Below are 16,255 nucleotides of genomic sequence, written 5' to 3' on the forward strand. Positions count from 1 at the left end.
TTTTGGCTTTAAAAATGCAAGCGTGCTTATCAAGTTTAACTGTTTGAATTTTGAAACGAAGTATTTCTCTTTTGAAAAGAAATTAATATACGGATTTTTTATTTAAATTAAATAATCATATTATTTACAAATATCTATAAAATACAAATTTACGGATTTACGCAATGTATCACATCTCAAGTATTGTGACCTAAGCGCAATAAAGAGCATATCTCGGCGACTCAGCACCCGAGATATAACATACTCAAGATACACTTACAGAGAAAAAATGAGTCATAGTACCCGGGATGCGTTCATAGTGAAAAATGGGATACCTGAGATACATGTCTAATTATCTAGGTATCTCTGCACCCTAGATAACTAAGAGAAAAACTCTATAAAAATTTTTTTTGTTTTAATCATTAGTCACGTTACATCTATATCTCTATTCTCTGTCTTTATCCTTCTTTTTTATACTCATGGATAACAATAAGTTCTTTTTGTTGTAATTTATCCTAATGGGATAATAAGAAACTATGAGAAAATAGTGATTTTTGAATCTAATTCAACTATGATGTTGCGCACTTATCCTGTTGATTTTCTGTATGCGTTGAAGACAGTCATACTAAGCACATGGAGACAATAGGTTTCAAGAAGATTGAGTGAGTTGCATATAAATTTTTATCAGTGCTTTTGAGTAGAAAATTTACTAATAAGTTATTCTGGCTCGAAGTTGTTCAGCATGTGAGGGTAATGTCTGTACATGTTAAGCCAATGTCACAATATGTGATGGAGTGGTATGCTGCAGTTCGTGATGTGACATGTGTAATTTGCTTTTCATGATAATATCACAATTTCAAAATTTATATTATTCGAAATTTTAAAATTTGAGTTAATTATTTTTAATTGTTTATTATGATTTCTTAGAGGATCCATGCTCGATATTATCCTCTGTTATTCCATGGTATTGTTGGTAAAGAACAAGGTTTCAAGGTTCAAACAAGAAAACTTAGTAGTCAATCTTATCATGATACTTTTAAGGTTATGAATGTTTTAATTGATCCTAGGTTCTTCAAAATATGTACTACCATAATTCTTATAATGTAAGTAATATTTAAAATTATTCAAACAAAAAAATAAATTATTTTTGTATCTTTCGATGTACATTATTATCACAAATATTTAGATTTTTCTTTTTTGAAATAAAAAAGCTCAACACAATAAGGTGGAGCAAAAGAAAAGAAACAAAAACTCATAACGCTAAAATAACAACTCCTAGTCATCTCTGGCATTGCCATCAACAATCACAGAGTTCACCAATCCACTCATCATAACTTGTAAAGGATCTGTTAATAATGTCCACCACACTTGAACCTTGATTTTTGAAGATTCTATCATTTCTTTCTAGCCAAATTTTCCAGATGATCGCAAAAAAACCAACCAACCACCGCTTCCGTTCCATTTTTCTCGCTGATATATCCGTCCAAATTTCATAGTGTTGCTTGAGTGTACCTGGAATAGTCTATATCCTTCCAAGAGCGAACAACCAAGCACACCACACCTACCAAGTGAGCTCACAACCAATGAACAAGTGAAAAGTAGTTTCAATAGACTTATGACATAAAACACGCATGTTATCATTCTGGCCAATAACACATAATCTACACAGTCTTTTCCTTGTATTCACCCTACCAACCAGTGTAAACCAAGTAAACAACTCAACCTTTGGTGGGACAAATCCTCTCCAAATAGTACTAGTGAAGCTATAGCTTGTGATATCCATCGGAAGTACATCTGCCTGCAATACCTGCACAAAGAAGTTAGTAGAATAAACACATTTTTTTATCAAATTTCCAGACCACTCTGTCCTCTCTCTCAGTTGTCAGTTTCACTGATTGCAGAACCGCACGAAGCTGGTTTACTAGTTCCAACTCCCATTAAAATAACTCTCGTCGCCACTGGAAATTCTAAATCCACTCTAACCCATCCCAGAACCTATAATCTCCTATGACAGATCCTTGAAGATTTGAGACCGAAAAAAGTCTTGGAAAAGTAACTTTTAGAGCACCACAAGGCAACCAGCTATCCTCCCAGAAGCGGATTATCCTGCCATCTCCTAGTTCCATAGCCAAGCCTCTGATTATCTTCTCTCTCACTTATGTCTCCCTAATTTGTAGTTGACAAATATCCTTTCAAGGACTCCTTCTTGTAGGCACAGGCTGGTTACAAATCATCTCAGAAGGATTCATGTTATGACAGGAACATACAATTATTTTCCAAAGTGGAAAATCTTCTTTCGAAAATCTTCATCACCACTTGGATAGGAGCACTGTATTCCAAATTACCGCATCACCAACTCCCAACCTCTTGCCTTTTTGGGGGCCTGTAAAACTTCCCATTTCACTAGAGGCATCACGTCCCTCCCATCCTCCTTACTCCACAAAAAGCGTCTCTGTAAGGATATTATTTTTTCTGCTACTGCCTTCGACATTTTGTTCAAGCTGAGATAGTAAATAGGTAGGCTATTAAGAACAGATTTAATGAGAACCAGCTTATCCGCTTTATTCAAAGACTTTGCTTTTCACAGGCTTAGCTTTTCTTCTACCTTGTCAATCACTGGTTTCCATGTCTTGACCAGCCTCAGATTCGCCCCCAGAGAAATGCCAAGATATCTGACAAGTCAATACGCCTCTTTACACCCCAACAGTCGACACATCTATCGTGCCAAACTCTGCTCACAATTAACCGGAATCAAGCTAGTGGACTTCTCAAAATTAATACTCATCCCTGACATCATCTCAAAGCATCGTAGCAAATGTTTATAGTTTCTGATCGTCTCTTCTTTAGAAGGACAAAAAAGTATAGTATCATCCGCAAACTGCAAATGTGACAACTCAATGTTATTCCTTCCAACCAACAACGGAGTAATGCGTCTATTCCGTACCACCTCTCTAATCATCCTATGTAGAACATCCACAACAAGCATAAATAGAAAGGGAGAAAGAAGATCCCTTTGTCGTAGACTCCTTTCCATTTTGAAGGGCTTAGAGGGAGAGCCATTTATTAGGACCGACATAGACACATAACACACACACACACACACTCCTTTATCCACTCCTTCCATCTACGGCCAAACCTCATCTTCTGCAAAATAATATCCATAAAACTTCACTTGACTCGATCATAAGCCTTTTGGAAGTCTAGTTTAGTAATTGTCGAGCTCTTTTTCCTCAACTTCAGCCACTGTACAGTTCCACATGCAATTAATACCCCATCATGTATCTTCCTACCTTGCACAAAAGCACTATGTGTTTCTCCTACCAACCCTGGCATTATCTTCTGCATCCTCCGAACCAAGATCTTTGATATAACCTTATAAATATAACCTACCATACTAATCGGTCTAAGGTCCTTGATTTCTTTAGCTCCGACAAACTTTGGCGCCAAAGCCACCCAAGTAATATTCGCATCCCTAGGTAAACCAGCTGACTGAAAGAATTCCATCACTGTTGCAGTGAACTCCCCACTAACATCCTCCCAACACTTCTTAATGAAATTCATATTATACCCATCACTGCCTAGTGCCTTAGTTGACTCACAATCCCAAACTGCATCCTTAATTTCCTCATTAGACAGCATCCATTCCAACTATGCTGCCTCCTCCTCAGTTATCCGGTTAACCAGCCCAGTTATCTGATAGCAACCTTTAATCCTTGCTTGATTTCTCACTATCCTCCCATGAATCAGTAAGGACTCAATCTGATTGTTTCTCCTTCGAGCTGAAGCTAGATTGTGAAAATAGCAGATGTTCTTATCCATCTCTTTGGCATGTCTGGATCACGACATTTGCTTTCAATGTAACTTTTTTCTGATATACCATTTTTTACAAGAGCTCACCAACGCCCTCCTTCCTGCTTCCACAGTTCCATCAACAACCCCATTGCTAACCATCATCTACTTTATTTATCTCTTCAAACTTCATAATTTTCATATCCATGTCCCTAATATTCTCCTTATGCCATTTACCCAGCGGGACCGTCAAAGCCTTCAACTTGTCAATGAATTGTACGTCACCCAAATTCCTCCACTCTTCCTTCACCATCCTTAAGAAACATTCATGAGTAAACCAAGCATCCAGATCCGAAAAGGTCTCGGCTCCCTCCCAATCTTGTGATATCCATAATCAATGGATATTGGTCTGATAAACCTCTCGGGCCTTCTCTAAGCCTTGTTTCAGAAAACTCTTCCAACCACTTCAAACTAACTAGAACTCTATCAATGCGGCTACACGACTGACCCCTAAACTATGTGAACATACGATCAGCAAGTGCAAGATTCAAAAGCTTCATATCCCGAATCCAAGATTTAAACTCAGCTGCAATCACTGTCAAAGTGGTAGCTCATTTCCTCTCTTTCACTTGAACAACCTCGTTAAAGTCCCCCAAATAACAAAAAGGTACTTGACAAAGCCCAGATAAAAAGCTTAGCACTATCCACACGACAAGCTTCTCTTCCCTTTGGTGTGCACCATACACTAAACAAAAAACACACTTAAAATTATTTTTTAGCACCACGCCATCCACGCACAATCATCTCTCCCCTTTATAACAGTTGCTCCTCTGAAAAATCATTTTATCTCACATCAACAACAGCCCACCGGAAGCATCTTCCGACCCCACGTACTCCCATGCTACCACATTATTTTCCCACTGTTGCACTACCTCATATTTGGTTACTACTTCTTTCTTTGTCTCTATTAAACCTAACATATTTAATTGAAATTTTCTCCTAAAACTCTTCACCATACTCAATTTTTCAACTCCCCCCAAATCCCTAACATTCCAAGAACTAAAAATCATTTTAAACTAATTGTACACACCTTTTTGCGATTTTTTGGCCGACTTTTTCTTTCCTTTTCCTTCTATTTAGCTTGCTTTTTCTTTTGCGCAATCGCCTCATTCTGTGCTTGGAGTATAGCCATAATATCATCTTCCTCATTATACTGAACTACTCCAGATTCCACTGCCAACTCCCATGCCTTCATGTTTTCTTGCATTTCATCATCCCATTTGGTTTCAAAAGATTCAATCTCAGCTTTGCCGCCTTCAGATATTCTTGCATCTTCCAAGTCTTCTGCAACCCTCCCAGTCTCACCAGTCCCTCCCTCCACCATATCAAGCCATTCTTGTGTTGCATCTATCTCTTAGCCATCATCTTTTATCTCATTAGCCAATTCACCGTTTTCTAAACAACAACTTGAACAACCTTCCTTCGAATGTTCATCCCCATTATTCCTTACCCGAACTCCTGCACAACACCCTTCTCCCATATGCCTTCCTTCAATAGCATCATAAGCATCGTACTCAACTGTAAACCCACTCCCAATCTGTCTTCTACCAAAGCTCCGGTTGACCGCAGAGAATTAGCATCAACGGCCCCACGTCCGCCCCTCCTACTATTGCTATTAATTTCCACCTCAACCACCATTCCAGTCCTACCATAATCCCAAGATTCAGTTCTATCCGAATTAGCATACTCATTACTTGCTGCAAAACCCGGTTGATCAGCCCTTAGCACACCAGAATTGATTGACCTAACTGTTGTTCTTGCTATTTTCAAATTTAAAAATTGTTTCTCCACTCATTCAAATTTTCATGTTGAATTACAACTTTACCAGTCATTGATCCTCCTCTCTAACCGTCATCACCATCAAATCTGTTGCTGCCTCCCATTTTGACAGCCGTATATTACTGCTATTACCACCTTCGTGATTTCCAGGATCTCCCATAGCACATTTTCCTCCCATAGAGAACCCATCAATGCCTCCCAACACATCCTTCATCACACAAGACAGTAAGCCATCGACTTTAATTCCCGCTTCCTTTACGAACACATCGAATCCAACCGTGTGCATGTGTCAATCTGCATTTGTCCAACATTAAATGACTGACATGATTTTGTTGCATCGTCACAATTTACCATCTCACCCCACTGTTCATTGATTGTACGAAACGTAGCTTCTAACCAAGCATGTAACGGTACTCTAAAGCACTCGAGCCACACCCTTCTAATTTCGCATCGTTCATTCTCTTCCCACCTCCACACCCTATGAAAAAACTTCAACAGGCTGTTCCCGTTAAGTGCGAGCGCCGCTTCCATACTACGAATGCTATCAAAGGTTAGTAAGGGTTTGTATGCTTCCATCTCACAAACCTTGACCACCACATCAGGCCACTCCTTATGAGCTGTCGCGTTCAACAAACCAAAGTCTATAGCTGTCTTCATGGTACCGATAATATTCTTCTGTAACCAGCTCAAGCCACCAAGACGTCTATCTTCTTTGTCCCACATTTCCATGCATATCCTTTCCAGTGTCCATGTTTTTCCGTTCTTCCGATTGATCCCCTCCCAGAGCACTAGTTTTTCGATGTTCCACAACCCCATCATCAGTCCGCTTAATCGTAGTGTCCACAACCACCGCCTTCTTCCCCTGGTCAATATCCCGTCTATACCTCGCCTCTCCCGCAAAATTTTTTTGACCTCGCAATCACATTCGATTCATTTCTGAAATTGCTTTCAAAGCTCCTCCCTTTGTGGTGTATCGTACAAACGCAAAAAGGTAGATCGCACCATTTCTCATCTTCCTTGATAGATATATGTCAATGATCTGCATGAAAACAAGCTAAACAATTCATGTCTCTTCTGGTAACCCATCCATAAAAATGCTAAAGAATTCCTTCTCCAAATGGACGTACTCTTCTCGGTTCCAAATCTTTGGATGCTTGACTTTGGATTGTGACTGCCTAGACCTACCCAACCTGTGCTTCCCCAACCCATTCTCTCTCGCTCTCTTTCTTGCTCTCTCATGGTCGGAGTATAACTGATAACAATTTTAGAAGCAAACTATATTCATGTCATTCATATATTTGTTCGTTGTGGTGAATTCTAATGATTGTACTCCTATATTTAAAAATTTATTACAAAATCTACAATTAACAAATTACAAACATAAAATCATTTTCAATTTACCAATAGATGCTGAAACTATTAAGCAAATGTTAGTTGATGTCCTGTTTGTTAAAATATGTACTTTACCGTTTATAAGTGTAAAACATTTTTTTTGTTTATACAAATAAATTTGTAAAAAGTGAAATTGTTTGATTCATTTAATTTTTATTTATTATATTCTAGAAAATTTTATGTGGATTAGTTGGTATAATAACCTCAGTGGTGAGCACTCAAGAGTGGTGGTTTTATTCATGTTTGTGTTGGTACACCAGTCTCTCGTGTTTGAAACATGTTTTACTATTATATGTGTAGAGTTAAGTGTGTTGATACCATTATAAGGTATGTTTGTCATGTATGTTTTTATTTTTCTATTATATGTAATCATATACATAGATAGGGAGAATTTTTTTATTCATATTTGTAATTGTGATTGTGATTTTGTTTATTTAATATAATTATCGGCTAAAAGTTGTTTCTCACTCAATGGGAGTAATATATTCATTCTTGATGATTATGATGTTACACAAGTGCTTCAAAAAAAGTTCAAAATTTTTGCAATAGTATCCATCTATTTCACAGGCAACTTATAAATTATTTTTATACTTTTATTGTTTGGCTATCAAATGTTATTTGTAACGTATTTTTTCTTGCTTTAAATTTTATGATAAACTAATGATTATATTAGTTTTTAATCATGTTTGCTTATTTAAGTAATTGTTCTATTAAATGTTGTCATTCTACGATTATACAATATTAGAAATACTTATCCCAAAAATGATAAACATGAAGCTAATGTTTATGGTTGATGTTAGGTCAGTTGGATATGAATCACGTTTATCTCTACATTTTCGTGCAATATGTGATGATACTTGTATTATCAATTTTTTTAAGATGCTACTAATGTTAATGAGGAAAAGATTAGAATGATTCTAAGGAATTTATAAATTGATTGTTATGATTGTCTGTTTGATAAAAAGATTACTTAGATACATATTTTTCATGGTGTTTTTAAAGTTAAGCTGTTATGCTCATGTAGAATGCTTTGTAAATTAGATGTTTCTAAAAAACTCAGCAATCCCTTACATATTGGAAGTTAATAATACTATCCATCTATATTCTCATGCTACTATTGATGTTTTTAGTAATATCTCACGTTTTTCACCAGTTTCAGTTTTGAATTGCAAAGCTTTAATTTGGTATATTGTTAAAAATGATTAATCTTTTCCATTTCATATCAATACTATTTCACTTCTTATTATAGTTAATTGTTATGGCTTGTGATATGTTAACTTATTTTTTTTATGGGATCCATTTCTAATTTGTTAAACAATTCAACTAAGTATTCTTTAAATTTGTCCTTCATTCAGCCTTTTTATTACATTAATTTAAAAAAATTAAAACAAACACATCAAAATAGATTTATTATTATTTTTTATTTAAATACAAATATACAAAAACAGATTAACTAAAATTCAAATTCAAATTTTAAATTTAAATCTTATAAATCCTAACAAATCCTAAATGAGATCCTAAATATTCCAAATCAGATTTTCATCACTAGTAAAATCTTCCTTCCGTAAAGTCTAAAACTGTAGCGCTTCTCCCTCCTTATCTGTGACCGCTTTCGTCTTCTCCCGCGTTGCGCACCTCTTCTGCGACGATCTCCTCCTTCTGCAATGTGCTCCTCCTCGCGACGCGCACCTCTCTCACGATGCGCGCACATCCCCACACCTCCTCCATTGATGGGCTCCTCCCCGTCCATGGTCTCCTCCCTCGCATCACGCACAACCGCCTCCTCCTCTTGTGCCTCTCCTGTTTCCTACTCCACATCGCACTTCTTCTCTATCTTTGGTAGTTCTGCTTGCAAAAATCTAAAAAAATTTGGTCGAGTTCATTCATGAAGATCAGTTATCCTTTTTTTTTTCGTTTAATAAAAGGTTATATTTTTTTCAATTTATGTATAATATTGAATATGTCTATGTTTTATTTTATTTTTTTTAATGTGTTTGTGATTATAATTTTTTTTACACTCATATATCTGATTTTGGAGTTGTAATGTTAACTTAATTTAGATGTGTCAATATTTAATTTTGGATGTATTTATGTTGTTCATTATGTTCTTATGTATATATATAAGTTTATTTACATGAGTTTTGGATGTGTTGATAAAATATTTAGAGTGCATTCTTATAATATTAGATATGTTTATGTTGTTTATTATGTTGTTATGTACATAATATATAAGTTTTTTTACATGAGTTTTGGATGTGTTGATAAAATATTTAGAGTACATTCTTAAAATTTTGGATGTGTATTTGAGTTTAATTTATCTGTGTTCAATATGTAATTTAGAACTACAATGACAATAATTTAAATGTGTTAATATATAATTTTAAATGAGTTTATGTTGTTTGTTTAATTTTAGATATATTTTTGACATGAGTTTTGAATATTTTGAATAAAAAAATTAAAGTGACTTTAATTGATTTTGAAAACTTCACTGATTTTTTAAAAATTAGTACACTAGTTGTTACAAGTTTTATGGTTTGATTTGCAAAAAATCAATGTATTGCAAGTGGTTACAAATTTTACGGTGATAAGTATTAAAATTAAAAGTGGTTCTTCAAAAATAGGAAATATGATTAATTAAAAAATTAAAATAATAAAATATTAGATGTAAAGGCTAAAAAAGGCTGAATTTTATTGTACAAATAGCATTTTCCTTTGTTAAATAGTTAGTATCATGTTTAATGAATGTCCAGATATTTAGCAGTCCCTTTAATAGTGAAACAGTATTGTTGTACGTCACAACTCATTAACTATTAGGCAAGAACTCTAGATTACATTCGATGGATGTCAAAAAGATAAGGAAAACATAGAACAAATGGATGAATATTATATGGCAAATTCTATGGTATGGTCAGTTGAAGACATCCATACGTCTGGATCTTACGTGGACTTGGCATGCTATGAATGCATGCAAAGGGGACCAGCAATGTTGATGCTGCTGAGCAGGCAGAATGGCTGACACAAGCAGTGGGGTGCATCCTTTTGGAAGGCTTTTCGGGTGGGATTACCGAGGTAAAGATAGGTAATTAATTTAATGATGTAACTTACTTTTTTTTTTGGGTGATGGGCCGAAGAAACGCACATGGACTATTTTTTTATGATTGATTTGAGTTTGGATGTCCAATAGAATTTAAAGAGGCTGGGAACATCAGAACCACAAACGAAAAAAAAGGCTAAGTTCACCAAAAATAAAATCCATGAGCATCCAAACAGAGAAGTTAACATTAGTGAAGGCATAAAAAAAATCATGGTTGGAATAAGCGAATAAGAGTTTTAGGGTGTGTTTGGCAAACACGTTATAATTGAAAAAGCACGTTTCTCCTTCTTGGAAACTTTAAATTTTTGTTTGCCTAATTTTTCAATTTTTTGTTTGGCTAATTTTCCTTCATGAACGTAGAAGTGTTTTTGCATTCGAGACCACATTTACAAGAAGCAAAAATTTCTTAACTTCTGTGTTTAACTAATGGACTTTTAGCCACTAACGCTTAAATTTATTTTCCTTTCACTTATTGTATTATCTATATAATTCCTATTATTTCTTTTTACATTACCTTTTTTAAATTTTTTTATCTGTATTTTTTTAGAAACATTTTTGTTTAATATTATACACTTTTATAATTGTGATTTTTGTGTATTATTTTTTTATAATGTGATTTATTGATCTCGTTAGGTAATGTAAAATAAATGAAAAAATTATTCATGAATAACAAGTGTAAAAAATTTTAACATATTAAAAAAATAACTAAAAATATACTATATAAAAAGGTTATTAAAAAATAGTTAAAAAAATGAAGATGTATTAAAAAATAATATTATAATTTGATATCATATCCTCTTTAATAATTATCTATCTAAAAGCAATTTTAACTAATATTATCCAAATAATATTTATTTTATCAAAATAAATTTTGGTATAGAGTTACCAAACATGAATCATATGAACGCAAAGTTACTTCTATTTGAAATCAATTTGATAGAATCACTTTTATTCGAATTCTAGTTTGACAAACAACAATCCAAACACACGCTTAGTAGTTAGTTGCATAGGGTTAACCTCCAAAAATGCCCCTGAATTATTCAAACGTTGGCAAAGATGAACTCGAATTTTGCTTTTGAAAAAAATGCCTTTTAATAATTTAAAGACAAAAAAATGCGTAACAATTAATTTGTATTTTCGAAAAATATGTTAGAGATTGAATTTTGATGCGAGTTTTTGCAAGAATGATTAGAAAAATGAGATACTATTATTCTTAATATTTGGTGAGTTTTTTGCTAAGTATGTATCTTTTGTATCTTTGAAACGTATTATTGGTTAGTAACAAAAAATTAAAAAAGAAACATATACGGAACGAAAATTCACCAAATTTTAAAGATAGTAATACCCCATTTTTGTATGCATGTTTACGAAAAATCACATCAAATTTTAATCTCTAATGTATTTTTTGAGAAATACACTTTTACTGTTAGATAATGCTGCAAAAAATCTAACATTAAGTATGTATTTCTCCAAAAATACATCCGAGATTGAATTTGGATGTGTTTTTAAACAAACATAAATGAAAAAATAAGCTGTCATAATTTTTAAAATTTAGTGTTTTTTGCTAGGGATAAATTTTTTTTTTGTGATTTTTTTAAAGTAATATTGGTTGATAACAAATATAATACAAAAAATATATGCTTAACGAAAGGTCACCAAATTTTTTTTTACATTTCATATTATTGATGAACACAAGATTAGTTCCACCAGTGATTCATCGGTTGACCTAATGAACCAGTAAACCAGTAGACAGATCGGTTCGATCACTAGTTCAGTCTTGACAACTATAATGTTGGATAGGAAGGTAGATGTGTTTAGTGAAACTTGGTGAATAAGACATACTTTCACTAGTTTGGGCTTCTTATGTTCATCTGGTCTTTGTGCCAAATTATTTTCTTATAATAAAAAATATATTACATTTCTTGGAAGCACGTAATGTTAGTTTCTATTTTTGTATTGCATCTGATATGTTCTATATGATAAGATACTAATTTGATGTTAAAATAATGTATATGTTGGGTAAGTATGAAATAGCGTCGGTCTAGTGTTATTTATAAAAGTAAGGTGTCATTATTGTGGTATGTACAACGAGTATTTTTACCCGTAATAATATTACGAAATATTACGGGAATATAAATTTTTTAAAGTTACAGTCCACTTTGTCCTGGGAGTATAGATTATGCATGGCATAAAATATTTATAAAATCAAAGTACTTTTACAACTAAAGTCATAGGTTGACAAAAGTCTCATCCTAAAAAGACCAAGGTATCTGTAGATAAAAAATCAAATAATAAGATTGTTAGTTATTATTTTTACATGTAAAAATCTAATTTATTATTAATAATTGATTTTGACATTCGTTTACTCAAATTTAAAACAAATTAACGTATATAATTTCTCATCTAATTATGTTAAGTCTGTTGCACGAATAGAAATAATTAGGTTTTTATACTTGCTATTTGAAAATAAAATTTTGGGATAAGTATTATTTTGGTCCCTCACGTTGATGGTCGGAATCGAACCCGTCCCTGGTGTATATTTTGATTTAAAATTATCCTTAACGTGTTTTTTGTATTAAAATCGTCCTTTTTAATTTTTTTTGGACAAAAATACCCCCCACTACCATCAACACCTTTACCTCCATCACCACCAGTACCTTTACTCCCACCACCACCACCACTAGCACCAGCACCTTTACCTCCACCACCAAGAAAAACAACATCAATAAAATCAACACAAATTCAACAAATCCACAAATCAGAAATTCAACAAATCAACACAAATTCAACAAATCTAGAAATAAAAAATTCAACAAATCAACCCAAATTCAACAAATCCAGAAATAAAAAAATTCAACAAATCAACCTAAATTCAACAAATTCAACAACCAAATCAAAATCAGAAGCAGAGGCAGTCACAAATGCAGAAGCAGAGACAGTCATAGAATCAGAAACAGAAACTCAAGCAAAAGCAAATGTAGAAGAAGATACTGATGCAGAAGTCGAAGCTGCAGAAGTAGATGCAGCAGAAGAAGAAGTAAAAGAAGCAGATGTAGCAAAAGAAGAAGCAGATAAAGCAGATGCAAAACCACCGGCGCTTGGCCACCCATCCCCAACAGCGGCGACGGAGCGTCCAGGGACCGACGACGCACTCCACCCTCGGATCCCTCTCTCTCCTCGGCCACTCATCACCCGCGGACCGGCGATGGAGCATGTGCGGACCAGCTCAGCCTCGGATCCCTCTCTCTCTCTTCTTTGCGCACCGCCCTCCTTGCGTCGTTCTCCTCTTCCTGGCGACGGTCCTCCCTTCCACCGGCGCTCCCTCTCTCTTTCCCCTCTTATCTTCTCCCGCGTCGCAGCCCTCTCCTTTCTTCTTTCTTCCGGCGGCGGCGACAGCAGCTCCAAGCTTCACCAGCGCTGTCACCTCTCCCCCCTTCCCCTTCCCTCTCTCCCTCCCTTCCCCCCTTCGAATTTCCTTTCGGCCCCCCACCCCCCAAAAACGCGTTTTCTCCCCCCAACCCCCAAAACGTGTTCTTTTCTTTTTTTTTTAAAAAAAATTATAATTTTTTATTAAAGTAGGGGTATTTTAGGAATAAAATTAATTTTTTTTAAAAAAGGACGATTTTAATACAAAAAAATACGTTAAGGATGATTTTCAATCAAAATATACACCTGGGACAGGTTCGATTCTGACCCTCAACATGAGGGACCAAAACAATACTTATCCCTAAAATTTTATGTCTCTGTATATATAAAAATACAGTTAGATATTAACATAAAAAATTATACCGATAGTTATAAAATTAACTGAAAATTGATTTTCTTAAAATAATTGAATCTTGAGTCCAACTTTTAATTATAATATTGGTATTCTCTCCAATATATATGTAATAAGTATTTGAAAGAAGAGAAGTAAAAAAATGAATTAGAAAGATAAGCATTGAAAATTTAAGACTAAAAAATTTTGTATGTAATAGTAATAATAATAATAATAATAATAATAATAATAATAATAATAATAATAATAATAATAATAATAATAATAATAATAATAATAATAATAATTTATATTTGAATTATATTATCTTGTTAATCGTATTTTTTGTAGAACGAAAACATGAAAAAGAATAGAGAATGAGAGAAAAGAGAGAGAAAGATAAAGATAAAGAATGAGAAGGAGAGTTAGAATTTGTTAATTTAGCAAGAAAATTTTTTATTTTAATTGTAAAAAAATATCGGATGACATAGTCTGATTTGTTAAATTGCTGATATAAAATACAAATTACATATGGAGTCAAAATATTAGAGAGAAATAGAAAAATGGAGAGAGGTAGATGAGAGAATTTAGGAAGAAAGTTTTATTAATTTAAAAAAAATATTTTCTCTCAATTTTAATAAGAAAGTATCATGTTTTTTCTTTGATTATAAATTCCGACAGTAATATATGATATGTAATGTAGGTATAATTCAATTTCAATTTTAAATTTTCAATTTTAATTTTAATGCAACTGTTAGAATGTTATGTTGCACATCTTGCTTGTCAAATTAGTTATCAGTCATTGATATTGATAATGATATATACAATAGATAGAGTTGTCGAAGGAATGATAGACTTAGAGAAAGGAAGAGGTAGGAGGGGAGAATTCTTTAATTTCGGAGGGAAAGATTTTATTTCAATCGCAATGAGGGAGTGACATGTGGCACATTTTGGTGGTAATATTAGTGAGGAGGAGGATAAACTTCTTTAATTTTGACACGGAAAGACTTAATTTCAATTGCAATGAGAAAGTGACAAGTGGCACATTTTGGTTGTAAAATTAGATATGTGTAATAGATTCCAATTGCATGTGTTGAGGCGAGGAATATCTAATCCGCTCTCAAGTGTTGTTGATATCGAACTCTCTAGAGGACGTTTGTTGTGAGGAAAAACTGCGTTGTAAGTGTGCACGGTTGAACACGAATTCTTTTGTTCAGTGTTAACATAGCTGGAAGACTCGTAATGAAGCAGAGATATGTGGTTTGCAACGTAATGATGCGCATCCTACATACCGCCGTTTCTGTTTGGACGCTAGATAATTTCATGGTTAGCTGATGTGTTAATGCTTTGTGCCAGGTCAGCCTATTATGAAGAATGTTAAGGCTCGACTGTAAGGTTAGGGCGTACGACAGTATTGTCCACAATTGATATGCACTGGCATGTTGACTTCGCTTTGACATCCGATGCGTACGGTTTAGGGTAAGGTGTGGCCTTGATGATGCAGAACGAAATTTGCAGGTTGTCATTGTAGTTTTGCAAGTGCATAAACTGCTGCAGCAATCCACGACTACTTTGGTGGATTGCACTGGTCTGGTTTTTTCTCATGTCAACACGGATAAGATGACATAAGCGAGGTACACATTAGTAAATTCTTGTCAAACTGGATACGACGTTTTACATACAAGTCTTTGCCGATGTTTGCGTCGAGATGTAGCACAGTCTATGTTTAGCATTTTTGATATTACAAATGAGGCTGTAATGTAGGGTACAGTTCTCTTGTTGAAAGCATTTTTATGAGCGGCATTAGTTTTTTATGAGCGGCATTAGTTCGATTGGCCTGCGATGGAATGGAATGTCGGTTTCATGTTTTCACCCCCACCATGAAAACTTCGTATTCATTCGAACTGAATTGTTGATATAGTGGGTGTTGGTAAAAAATAATTAAAATCGAAGAAGGGAGTCATTTGAAGATTGGTGAGTAAGCTTTCAGAAGGAATGTGATATCGAAGAAGTCTTGCGTTTAGGGACATCGAGTTAGAATCCGATCAAATTAGCAAGTCGAAGAGTTATTCAACGAGGAAGATCAAAGACCTTAACATCGAAGGTTATTTTTCAACCGCGACATGATCAAGCTAAAGAGTGGGAACAGTTAATTCTTGTTTTTACACACGTGGACGTTAAGTTTCAATTCAATCGGTCAAGGAGTGGCTATAAATAAAAGAAGGCTCGAAGATACAAGGGTTGGAACTGTGCTTCTTTGTGTTAATTTTCTGTAGGGTTCGTACCACATGTCTTTACTTTCCATTTATCTTTTCTGCAACAGTCATCGTCATACCATGTCGTGTTTTTTGTATCAAGAACAACAGTAACAGGAAAAATTGGTGTACGAGAAGGTTGATGAAATA

Source organism: Arachis hypogaea, chromosome 3, assembly GCF_003086295.3.
Source record: "Arachis hypogaea cultivar Tifrunner chromosome 3, arahy.Tifrunner.gnm2.J5K5, whole genome shotgun sequence".
NCBI lineage: Eukaryota > Viridiplantae > Streptophyta > Magnoliopsida > Fabales > Fabaceae > Arachis > Arachis hypogaea.